The sequence below is a fragment of the Crotalus tigris genome, unplaced genomic scaffold, assembly GCF_016545835.1.
Source record: "Crotalus tigris isolate CLP2741 ecotype Arizona unplaced genomic scaffold, ASM1654583v1 scf7180000023675.2660513, whole genome shotgun sequence".
NCBI lineage: Eukaryota > Metazoa > Chordata > Lepidosauria > Squamata > Viperidae > Crotalus > Crotalus tigris.
Window position 1 is genome coordinate 1407679 of NW_024100112.1, and position 13726 is coordinate 1421404.

The following is a 13726-nucleotide window of genomic DNA, read 5'->3' on the forward strand; positions in this document are numbered from 1 at the left end:
CTGCCAAACTGCTGGCAGCCGCCAGTCAGCAGAAGTAGCCAGCAGTGCTGCATTCTAACCAGTGCGCCACCAGGGCTCTTAAGATTCATTACAAATCATACTACATCACATTAACCTTTGCAATCTGGGTAATTTCCCTTTTCTTCAGAACAATAACAGTAATAATTAGATTTTACCTATCTCTTAAATAAGGCTGTTCTTTGAGAAGTGTTTTGTCAGGTTGTCACATTAAGCATTCTGAAGGAGGGAAAAACAGATTTTTCTGAAGTTCTAAGAACAATTTCCCATAAACGAAGAAGAAGAAGGAATCAGGAGATGGAGGTGCAATACTGTGTTATATGTCACTCATGCTACTTCTACCAAATAGTAATTCTGTGAAATTATCACACATTTTCCCAAAGGAGGAATGGAAGGATGGGAAGGAAGTCAAACGCAAACACCAAATAGGAGACGCAGGAAGCATACCCAGAGTCAGATATAAAAATCTCAAATTCCTATATACAAATGCTCAATGTTTGGGGAACAAACAGGGTGAACTAGAATTATTAATACACAAAGGTAGGCACAATATAATTGGAATTACTGAAACTTGGTGGGATGAAACCTATGATTGGAATATACTGACAGAAGGATACAAGCTCTTAAAAAAAAACAGACCCTATAAAAGAGGAGGTGGAGTTGCACTATATGTAAAAGACAACTATATTGCTACATAAATGCACAAACCAAAGATGAAAACCTTCTAGAATGCATATGGGTCAATATAAAAGAAAAAAAGAATGAAATTGCCAATAAAAAGAAAAAAAGAATGAAATTGCCATAGGTGTATACTACAGGCCACCCAACCAAGCAGGAAAAATAGATGTACTTTTTGCTAACCAATTAACAAATATATGTAGGAAACACAGTACAATAGTAATGGGGGACATCAACTACCTGACATCAACTGGAAGACTAACTCTGTATCAAGTGAGAAATTGAATAGATTCCTGACCAACCTAGCTGACAAATTTGTTGTCCAAAAGGTAGAAGACAGAACTAGAAGGACAGCCATACTGGACTTAATTCTCATGAACAGAGAAGAAGTGATAGAAGGAGTTGAAACTGCAGGAACCCTGGGTGAGAGTGACCATGTCATACTGGAATTCAATATAATGCAAACACAAGCAATAGAACATAATGATACTGAAGTCTTAGATTTTAAAAGAGTTGATTTTAATAAACTCCAAGAGAGCTTGGGAAAGATTCCTTGGCTGAAAATCCTAAAGGGGAAAAGAACTTAAGAAGCTTTGGAAACTCTGAAAAATATGACCATAAAAGCCAAATGCAGCACAATACCACTGAAAAAGAAAAACAAGAAATCTAAGAAGAAACCAGCATGGCTGCACAAAGATCTCTCTGATAAACTTTAAGACAAAAAGGACACGTACAAAAAAATGGAAGGAGGGACACATAACTAGGGCAGAATATCAGCAGATAGTCAGAATCTGCAAGAAAGTAAAGGCTCAGAATGAAAAAAAACTGGCAACAAAAATCAAAGATAATAAAAAAAATCTTTCAACATATAAATAACAAGGAAAAATAAAAAAAACAGTCAGTCCACTAAAGACAGAAGATGGTGAAGACATAACAGGCAGCAGAGAGAAAGCAGAGCTGCTTAACTCATTCTTTGTATTGGTCTTCACGCAAAAAGTAATTATAGCCCAACCCACCAAAAACATAACTGAAAAAGACAGACTACAAATAAAAGTTAAAATAAACAAAAAAATGGTAAGAGAACATCTTTCTGATCTTGAGGAACATGAATCACCAGGACCTGACAGATTACATCCCAGAGTTCTGAAGGAACTGGCAGATGTCATCTCAGAACCACTGTACCATACCTTTCAAAAATCCTGGAGCACCGGGGAACTACCAGAGGATTGGAAAAGAGCTGATGTAGTTCCCATCTTCAAAAAAAAAAAAGGGGGGGGGAACAGATCCAGGAAACTACAGACCAACTAGCCTAACATCAATACTTGGGAAGATACTGGAAAAGATAATCAAAAAAACAGATCTACAAACCTCTAGAAACAAATAAAGTAATAACTAGAAGCCAGCACAGATTTGTTAAAAACAGATCATGCTAAACCAATCATATTTCATTCTTTGACCAGGTGACTAAATTAGTAGACTAATGAAATGCCCTGGACATAGTATACTTAGATCTCAGCAAGGCATTCAACAAAGTAGACCACAACCTATTTCTTAGAAAGCTAGAAAAATGTGGAATAGATAGCATCACCATCAGATTTGCAACTGGCTGACAAATGATACACAATAAGTAGTCCTTAATGGCACTAAGTCTACATAGAGTGAAGTAACCAGTGAGGCTTCTGTCTTAGGCCCAGTACTCTTCAATATTTTCATAAATGACTTAGATGAGGGAATAGAAGGGGAACTTATCAAATTTGCAGATGATGTTAAGCTGGCAGAAATTGCCAACACACTAGATGATAGGATAATAATAATAATAATAATAATAATAATAATAATAAGAAGAAGAAGAAGAAGAAGAAGAAGAAGAAGAAGAAGAAGAAGAAGAAGAAGAAGAAGAAGAAGAAGAAGAAGAAGAGGAGGAGAGAAAGGAGAGAAGAAGAAGAAGAAGAAGAAGAAGAAGAAGAGGAGGAGGAGGAGAGGAGGAGAAGAAGAAGAAGAAGAAGAAGAAGAAGAAGAAGAAGAAGAAGAAGAAGAAGAAGAAGAAGAAGAAGAAGAAGAAGAAGAGGAAGAAGAAGAAGACGAAGAAGAAGAAGAAGAAGAAGAAGAAGAAGAAGAAGAAGAAGAAGAAGAAGAAGAAGAAGAAGAAGAAGAAGAAGAAGCAGCAGCTACAACATAACACCTCGGACATAACAATTGTCGATAAGAAAGACAAAAATGTCTGGATAGTGGACATGGCAGTGCCTGGAGATAGCAGAATAGACGAGAAAGAACTGGAGAAGATAACAAAATACAAAGACATACAAATAGAAATAGGAAAGGCAAAGGCAAGCAAGGGTAGTACCAATAGTAATAGGCACCTTGGGTGCAATCCCAAAACATCTAGCGCACCACTTGAACACCATTGGTATTAACAAATTTATCATTAGTCAATTGCAAAAGGTGGCCTTACTAGGAACTGCTTCCATCCTGCGATGATATCTGTAATACCATCAAACATCCACATCTGCCTATCCCAGGTCCTTGATAAGGACTCGATAGGTAGACAAAATGCCAAATCCAGTCTGAACATCTGGCTGACTGTGCAATGATCATCAATAATAATATTAATAATAATAAGCATTAAAAGATGCAAATACTGCAATATCAAGTATAAGCACCAATTCACTGCAAGAAACAAACCAACTAATGTACAGCACAGCTGCAGTTATAACTGAATACCTAGGATGCAAAATTAATAAAGAAGAAAAACAAACAAACAATGCACCACAAAAATGGAAGATTAGGCTAGAAAATAAGATCAGCAAATTAAGATCACATGCAAGCAAGCTAGAACAGATAAAAGAAAAGAAGCTGAAGAACGAGAAGACCAAAGAATACCTAATCAAGAAATACCACTTAGAAACAAGGAAAATCAAAGAAGCACTGGAAATAATAAAGCAACAAATAACAACTATAGCCAGGAAAATCAGTAGATACAAAGCTCGAATTGCAAATTATAGGCAGAACCTCCAATTTCAATCCAATCAGAAACATTTCTACCAATCCATCAATGGAGAAACTGCAATGAATCAGTCAGTACCTGACAAGAAAGAAACAGTGCAGTTCTGGAAGCAGATATGGGATAACCCAAAGAAATACAACAAGAATGGCATAGCTCTCATCTTCCTCAGAGTACACAAGCCCCACAACCATGTTAAGGTAGTGCCTCACTGGGGGATTATTATTATTATTATCGATCATCGCACAGTCAGCCAGATGTTCAGACTGGATTTGGCATTTTGTCTACCTATCAAGTCCTTACCCAGGACCTGGGATAGGCAGATGTGGATGTTTTTTTTTTTTATTGAAAATTTTTAAAATTTTTACAAAAAAAGAAAAACAAACCCACCCGACCCACCCCAACCCTCCCACTCCCTCCCACTGAATGAATGGGAATCAAATCCATTCATATGTTAAGCCATACAGAAGCCAAGTCATCTGTAAAAGTAAGGTGTTAAAAACAGATAGTAAATTGATGACCAAAATATTAGATTTGGATTTATCCCAGCAACATTACAGATAACAATTCCCAGAAGGTGTGAGGACAATTTGGCTATGACATTTTTCATCCCATTGATTGCCTGTAAAGTAAGGAAGATGACCTTGATAGAAATATGCATGACCTGTTTTCTAGCAAAAGGGGCTGAAATGTTTTTTAAGTCCAGAGCATTGCAAAGAGGCTCAGGCAGGTGTCTTCTGATTCACTGGTGTATAAGGAGAGAGAGAAGTATAGAACAATTAGACTTGAAAATTCTGATATTATAATCAATCTCAATAAAAGTAATTTTAACTTTTCTGTGGAGTTGATTTCCTGTCAGGTCTACCTAGTGAGGCTGACATAACCAAAGTTTACTTTATGTGATTGACTAAACAGATGAATTCATCTTCACCTCAGTGCTCAGTGTGCATCTCTCCCAAAGAAGTGCACTTAATAACCAAGGATATTCAATCCAGAAAGTAATGTGTAATTCTTCAATCAAAGTATACAATGACTGCCATATGTATTGGAAAAAGGTACTTATGTGGAGCAGGACCAAGAGAGAAGGGGCGTTGTCTTACCTGAACGCCTTTTCTCAGCATAATGATGGAGAATCCACGAATGGGTTGTCTTAATCTTCCTGCTCCCATAAGACTAAATTTGAAGTGTAGAACCGCCTCTGCTGTGCCATCTGCACCCCAGTTTAGACTAAGGCGATACACAGACTTTAGTCCGACGCGTCTGCTTTCCTAATCAGAACCAGGGCCAACTGACCCTTATGGGAGGGAGTGGATTCTCCATCATCATGCTGAGAAAAGGCGTTCAGGTAAGACAACGCCCCTTCTCCAGCATGATTGGATGGAGACTCCACCAATGGGACATACCAAAGCCCTGTGTCCCTAAGGGGGGGAAGCAGTTTGGGCTGGGTCCCGACAGATGCCAATGTGTGTTCTAATACCTTGCGACCAAATGGGGCATCCGAGGAGGCATATTTGTCAATCTTATAGTAACGGACAAGGGTGAGGGCGAGGACCATGTCGCTGCCCTGCAAATCTCCTCTATGAATGTCTGGGTCGCCCAAGCCGCCGAAGTAGCGGCGCCCCATGTGGAATGGGCCGTGATATGTCTAGGAACTTGCAGTGACTGAGTCTGGTATGCAAGAGTGATGCAAGCCCTAATCCATCTCCCTATTGTAGAGGAAGAAATCTTCTGGCCCAAGGATGAAGGCTGAAAGGGACACAAACAGTGCCTCAGACCTACGGAAGGGCGAAGTCCTCTGTATGTAACATTGCAGGGCCCTGCGAACGTCCAGTGTGTTCCACTGCATCTCTATGTCATTGGATGGGTTAGGACAGAAGTCCGGTAAAATTACCACTTGGGATCTATGGTACAAGGAATTTACCTTGGGCCTAAAGGAAGGGTCTGATCTGAGGGTTACCTTGTCGTCATAGAAAACACACAGGTCCTTTCTGACTGAAAGAGTGGCCAGTTTCGAAATTCGCTTGGCCGATGTTATTGCAACAAGGAATGCCACTTTCATAGATAACAGCTTAAGCAAACATGTGGCAATAGGCTCAAAGGGCGATGAAACGAGTGCCTGTAAGACCTGGTGAAGATCCCACGAGGGGTATCGATGTACTGTCGTTGGCTTGGCGTTGGTTGCTCCTTTTAAGAAGGAACGAACCATGGGATGATGTGCCAGGGCAATGGCATTGTCACATGCGATTACCATAGCAAGCGCTGCTACCAATGTACGGATGGTGTTTGGGGATAGCACTTTGTCCAACCTATCCATCAGAAATTCCAATACGGTATGGTACGGAGATAGCCAATAGCTCAACCTTGTGACCTGAGCACCAAGTGCAGAAACTCCTCCAAGTGGCATCATATGTCCTATTTGTCGAGGGGTGCCTGGATTGTTGAATCATGGCTATCACCCTTGATGAATATGAGTCTCGGCTTAAGGCCCACCTCTCAAGTGCCAAACGATTAGCTGGAGCTACTGTGGTTCCGGGTGCTGTAGTTCCCTTTGAGTGAGGGAGATACGACCTGCTGGGATCCTCCATGGAGGGGAGACGGAGAGCTCCATCAGGTCAGCGAGCCACGGACATCTCGGCCAATGTGGTGTAACCATGAGGACCTCTGCCGTAAGGGAGGAAAGGCATAAGCAGTTCCCTGGGTCAGATTGTGGAGAGCATCTGTCCCTTCCGCTGTCGGAGACGGGAACCTGGAAAGAATCTCAGGAGTTGAGTTGGCTGGGGAAAACAAAAGATCTAAGGTTGGGGAACCAAACCTGTCTACGATCTCCTTGAATACTCCCGGTCAAGTCTTTATTCGGCATGGTCCACAGTGGCTCTGCTTAGTGAGTCCGCCTGTTGATTGGTCACTCCGGATATGTGCTCCGCCCTGATGGAGGCAAGATTCAATTCTGCCCCAGACCCCAACAACCTGGCCTCCTGCCTGGAAGCCTGGACCTTGTCCCCCCCGTCTGTGACATGGGCCTACAGAGCAATGTTGTCGGTAAGAACCAGGACATGCTGACTTGCTACTATGCTGCTGAAATTTTCTAGAGCCAGATATATGGCTCTGAGCTCCAGCCAGTTTATACTGTTTTTCAAATCCTCCTGGGACCACTGACCCTGAACCCAATGCAACTGGAAATGTGCTCCCCAGCCAATTAGGCTGGCAACCATGGTGAGGGTGATCCTGGCTGGTTCTCTGAATTCTGTGCCTCGTGACAGTGCTGGGGAACCCCACCAATTGAAGGGAGTTCAACGCCGGCCATGGAACTCAGACCTTCTGGTTGGAGGCAGTGATGTGAAGTCTGTAAAATGGACTAGGTCTGACCAGACACCCTGAAAGGAGGAGGACAGTATTAATATATCATCCATATAGCACTGGACTCTGATTGGAGATTGTCTCAAGTGGGCGGCCAGCACTGCCAGTACCTTTGTGAACACTCTAGGTGCTGAAGAGAGGCCAATGGTAAGGCCCTGTACTGGTAGTGCCATTGGGCATAACTAAACCTGAAGAATTTGTGATGTCCGGGAAGAATAGGGATATGCAATATGCCTCAGTCAGGTCTATTGATGTAAGGAAGTCCCCTTGTCTGATGCTGGCCAAGATCGACTGTATTGACTGCATCTGAACTTCCTATACATCAGATAATAATTTAGACCCTTAAAGTCTAAGATTGCCCTCCAGCCCCCCGAAACTTGGGAACAACAAATAGATTTGAGTAGAACTCTCGTCTTTCCTGGTCCTGCGGTACCGGCTCTATGGCCTTTATCTGTCAAGATGAGCTATGGCCTCTGACATGAGAGCTTTTCTAGTCTTGTTCATGAGAATAGGGCAAGACCGGAACCGATCCGGTGGACTGGACCAAAACTCCAGCATCAGACCTTGAATAACGGTGTTTAAGACCCATAAGTCCGTTGTAGTGGCTGCCCGTGTGTTGGAATAAAGGGACAGCCGCCCCCTATAGGAAGGGAGTCTGCAAGATCACTTGCCTCATTTGAAGGACCGTCCTCCTGCGTCTTGAAAGGCCGCTTAGGCTGGACCCCTGGTGGATATCTGTATGCGAAATGGTCCTGCTGGTGCTCCGGTCTCTGGAAGGAGGTGCGAGAGGCCTGGGCCCAGTCCCAGGTGGAAGCAGTCGAAAGGGCTGCTTACGGTAATTGCTTTGTGATGATCCGGTCCCCAAGCGTTTATCTCATTTTTTTCTTTGTGTTAATGAGAGTCTTGCGCTTGTCCTTACCTTCTATTAGATAAGGATCAAGGGCCGTGCCAAAAGATGTCCCCCTGTATAAGGCATAGTAGCGAGACGCCACTTGGCCTTGATGTCTGCCTGCCAGTTCTTAGCTCGTGCAGTGTGTCTGGTCACGTGTAGGGAGGTGTCAGCCATGTACTGGGATGTGGCCACCAACTTACCAGGTTTTGGTGAACTCGGATCTGATCAGGAGGAATCATGTCCTGGAGTTCACGCTGCCACAGTATTGCAGCCCGAGCGAAGAAGGCCATGGATGTGGAGACCTTGGTCGCCCAGGCTGATCCTGATGGTATCTATATAAGGCAGCCTCAATCTTTTTGTCCTCTGCCTTAAATGTCTCGTTTATGTCCCTGGAATGCTAGCATTTGAAAACAGGGAATTCAGAGGCTCGTCAATTTCAGGAACTTCCAATAAGGAGGCAAAAGAGGGAGCCACATTGAACAAGGTATTGGTTTTTTTTTTTAATTATCCCGGTTGTCCCCTTGCTTCTGCACTGTATTGCGGAAAATTGGGGAACAAGGGATATGTCTATGTGGTACCACCGGTTCAGCCTACAGGGGATTAGGACCTTCTGATGTAGATTGAACTGGGTCTCCTGTTCCGGGATGATGTTGGCCATTGTAGAGGCCTTGAGTAATAATGAGTTGAATAGGGAATGGTCAAAAAGACCAACAGGTGGAACTGGTTCTGATGGAGAGGAACCTTAGTCATTTCACAGGATCAGGCCTGAGGTCGAAGTCTGCGGATTCTGAGTCACAGACATCCTCTGTAAGGCATGGTGATTCAGGTCGAGGAAGGGACCGTGGGGGACTGATGGAGAGGTAGAGGAGGACATGAACTGAGCAACGGCCTGGGCTATCATGGCCTGAAACTGCTTAGGTCCTAATGATTGTGACTCGAAGGGGGAGGCCTGCAGTAGGCATAAAAGTAGCCTGAGGCCCAGATGGGGCGGTGCCTTGGGCAGTTGCCCTCTGTGTCCCTGGAACTAGTCCTGATATGCCAGGTTCAGCCTGGGCCATTTCCCTTGGAGGGAGACCAGCCCCCTGGGCTAAGGTACATGGGTGGAAAGGGGCTCAAATATGGACCCCCCAGGTGCAGAAAAGGTTAATTGGCCTGGCTAACCTTGATCTGGAGGAATCAACCTCCAAAGTATGATGCTGACTGGTGGTCTGTCTGCTGATTGATCTGGATCGTTTGGAAGGCTGTGCTTTGGCCTTCAATATGGTCTTGCCCACCGCCTCAGTAGAGGATTTATGCCTCTTCCTGGCAGGGGCTCAATATTGGAATCGAGTTGTCCACCCTATTGTGGAAATTCCACTTGGCAACCTGCCCTCTCAATTGAGGAAACAGGTTCCTCAGGTCTCTATTCAGTGAGAAGCGCCCCCCCCTCAGCACTATAATTCACTGAAGGAGCCCGATTAATATATGTTAAACCCAGATGAGGAGGGTGGATGGTGGGGGTCAACGCCCTCCCCAAGTCCAGGAGATGTTCAGTGCCCGGAGACAAATGGTGGATGCCACAAATTGGTCAAGGTACTGAGTCAACAGGCCTCTGAGGGCTCAACTTCAGTGAAAAGCGCCCCCCTCAGCGTTGTAATTTTGCTGAAGGAGCCCAGTCAGATCAAGGTCAAGGCCCAGGTGAGGGGGGGCAGTGGGGGTCAATCGCCAGACAGTGCATCCTTGTGGGGACGAGCTTGCCCTCCCCAATTCAGCCACAATGCTCCCACGAAGAAAGGTAAAAAACAAAATGGCGGCTGTCTCAAAATGGTGGCCGCAGCTCCATGCGCGCCAAAAATTGCCATTGGAAAGGCCTCTGAGGCAGCAAACTACCTAGCTGAGGCCTGTGTGGTCTGAAGGCCACACGACTGTAATTGAGCCCTTGTTCCCGGAGGAAATGCCTGGGCTCCTGTTGCAGGCTGAAGGCTGATCCTGACCTGGTAGAAGCTTCCACACTGATCAGGTGGCTGGCGATGTCGTCAGGAGAGGCAGCGCCAACTCTCAGGGATTCCAGACAATCGGAGAGGCCAAAGGCCCTTAAAAGGAGCCCTCCAGGCCTGAGCGAAACTTGTCGCTTGCTTTCAGGTCACCCCAGGCCCGAACAATTGGAGAAGCCGAAGGCCCTTAAAATGGAGCCTTCCAGGCCTGTGCAGAGCTCGCCGCTCGCTTTCGGATCTCCCTGACGATCAGCTGGCTGGCGGAGTCCTGGGGAAGCCCCGGATCGCCTCAGCAGTGATGTAGCAATTGGGGGTGAATTGAAGTCTCAAGACTTATAAAACAATCAAGGAGGTGAGAAAAGCCTCTGGGGGATCGTAACGGAAAAAGGGAATGCACGATGGATTGTGCTGAGCCTGTCAGCCCGGCGATCCCTGAGCTAGGGAGAGAAAATGCAAACAAGTTTTCCAGGGATAGTTAAGAATCTGGAGAAAGCTAATAGAGTCTTTTTCTCCAAAAAGGATGAGTAATATGATCTAAAAACTCAAAATAAGGGAAGGAATATAGGAAAATTAGCTATACAAACTGTCTTAATACTTCTGCTTCTGGAGCTGAAGAAACGCGTCTGTAGAGCAGTGAGACTAAGTCTAAACTGGGGTGCAGGTGGCACAGCAGAGGCGGTTCTACACTTCAGACTTAGTCTTATTGGAGCAGGAAGATTAAGATAACCCATTCATGGATTCTCCATCCAGATTGATCTAAAGATAAATTGTAGAAAGCTAATGATCTGATCAAGGTATTTAGCACAAAAACTACAAGTTAACTCCATTGTGGATGTTTTGCTGATTAACCCAGTTCATTAACAGGGAAACAAAACAGTCACAGCCACCCTTGCTGCTTTTTGGTTGTGCTGCTGATTGGAAAAGTGAAAGATCTATTGTAACTTAACCATTTATTTTCACCATTTAAGGAAGATTCACTACTCATTCTAGGATATAGAGTTCATAACCATTAATTTACATGGTTAACAATTTAAAAATAAAGCATAAAACCAAACAAAATAAAGTAGCTGCAAAATTATTTTTTTCAAAATAGGAAATATTCAAATATTATAAAATTTGTTACCATCTTTGTAGTTTACACAACTAACTTCATGATGAAAATATTCTTAATTCTTTATATGGACAATCAAAAGTTTTGATGGAATATATTATGAGTAAGTAATGTTTACTACAACTAAAACCTAGGTCAATTTAGAACTTTGCTTTTCCATTACTTTTGTTTAAATTCTTTCCTTTGAATTATAGCTACATACATACTTTCAAAATGGAAACAGTTGTTCCACACTGTCAGACAATCTTAAGTGTTAAATCTATTCAATCTTCTTATTGGCCTTTTCTACTCTGGGTCACTTTGAGCAGATGCTTCAAATTACAGGTTAGATTAGCTTTTGATTACAGCCATTAAGTTTAAAATGACTGGATATCCCTCTGAAGTGTTGATAAACATAGAAAGAAAACAAAATATAATTTGTAGTTATGCCCTTAGGAATTATTCTATGGCTTAACAGATATAAAAATGTGTTATAGATTCCTAGATTTCTTCATTTTTCTGTTGGTTTATTTTTTTTAAATGACCTCTTTTATATTAATTTGTAGAAATAGTAGAAATCTATTTTGATTAGCACTGCTACCAAGTTATTTTTTTCTTGCATTTCAGGCTACACATTCCCTTCTTCATCACATGAAAACCAGTGCTAATGCAGATTTCAAAACCTCCAATTCTTAACTATCCCTAGAAAACTTGTTTGCATTTTCTCTCCCTAGCTCAGGGATCGCAAGCTGAAACACTGAAAGAGCCACTTGGACCCGTTTCCCTCACAAAAGAAAAAACTGGGAGCTGCATAATGTGTGTGCGCATGCACGCACACGTGCGCATGCACATGGAACAGAGGGCTTGATTAAAGAGTGGAGCCTAAGGCGAGACATTCACTGGCTCTGCCCCTGTCCAGCTCCATCCCGGCTTCTCCCCTCCTCAGAAAAGACTCCTTTCCTCCCACCCCACGCTCTCCCTCTCTGGGACTTTCTTTCCACCTTTTGGCATGAAGGTTCCTAGGGAGCGGAGGAGGAGACCAACAGGGAGAAAGAACTGCTGCGGCAAATCTTCCGAAGTGGCAGCAGATAGCCACTCAGTGTCACCTAGCTCAGCCTGCTGCGGGAGGCTGGAATTGAGGCTTCTGGTTGAGGAAACCCAGCAGACGCCTCTATCAGAGGGCGAACAAGAAAGGCAAGATTGGGGAGAGGAAGAAAGCTTTCGGGGCTTGCCCAGCAGGTAGCTGCTCCCCACTCTCAGAATCACCATGGCAGGCAGGGACCGCGAGGAGAAATCAGGATTGGAGGAGCAGAAGTCAACACTGCCAAAGAGGAGGAAGGAAAGGAAAAGTGGGGGTCTTTAAATAGTCACACCCACTTTCCCCCTTTTTTTCCAGATATCCACATGTGTATATGTGTCAGGTTTGGAAGCCTCCATTTAAGTCTGTGCGTGTGCATAGGCATAGGCTGACTCCTCCTCATCTCCTGCCCTTGCTGCATCTCCTGTGGAGACGTATTTGTGTCTCTGTGTTTCTCTCTGCCACTCAAAGCCATCCTGCAGCTCAATCCTTGAAGCAGTTTCAATCAGCCATTGCCAAGCATCTCCATGGAAGTCAATCGACAGTCTGGTGGCGCATGGCGCAACGTATTTTTCCACTTTGCACGTGCACAATAGGCTGGAGACATCCTGTCTGGCCCGGGCAGCCATGTGGTCTGCTTGGGTCTCTCTGCAGCTTCCTGCATCTGCTCTGTCAATCATAGGCCCAGGACATAACACCCCTCCCCTCTTGGTTCAAAAACAATAGACACTACTATTTTTAACTATTGCAAGGTTACTCTTTTGAGCATGTTCTTATTTCCAGGGAAACCCTAGGCCTGCCAGCTTACCTTACATAATCTTGTAAGTACTTTGGAGGGCCTCTGACCCACTCCGAGCATCTCGGAGCTGCTGCCAGTGCCCGGTCTGCAAGCTCGCCTGCCAGGCTCGTCAGACTGGGACTTTGAGGCTCAATTGATGCAGGCGAACCCACATCTTGCTGGCTGGCCTGGTCCAGTAAGCCCAACCCTTTGTCCATGTGACTTCGGCTGGCTCTTTCCGGTAAACTCAGACCAGAGTTCCTTGGTGGGGTGGAATTCCCCAGGTCAGCGAGAGACCCCTGTTGGGAGCACTGTCCCATAGGCACAAGGCCTGCAGTAGGTGTGGCATGAAAGACCAGTTGCATGCAATGTCCCATGGACCCAGTGCCAGAGTCAGGAGCCACCTCATTGGGAAAACCCCTATTTGAAGAGTGCAAAACCCCGCTTGCAGACCACTGCTGTCACCCAGAGATGTCCAGGTCCATAGTTTCTTGTCCAAACCGGATCGTCCACCTGTAGTCTCCTCAGTGCCCACAGCTGTGACACCTGTGAAGCCACCCAGTCTGGATGCAATCTGTCCATTTTGGTAATGAGACAGCAACCCCAGAGGAATTTAGCTGGGCTGTTGCCTGTAGCTGTGCAGGGTGTGGTGTGGTGGCGAAGGATAAAATCAGCTAACCTGTGGTGCCAGCTCCCATGACTGACCCTCTTCAAGGCGTCTTTGGTTATGCGCACCATGCGTTCAGCTTGGCCGTTGGAAGCCAGATGAAAGGGTGCCGAAGTAGCATGACGAATCATGGTGACTTGCAGGAAAGCCTGGAACTCTGAAGAGGTGAATTGAGGTCCGTTGTCGGAGACAAG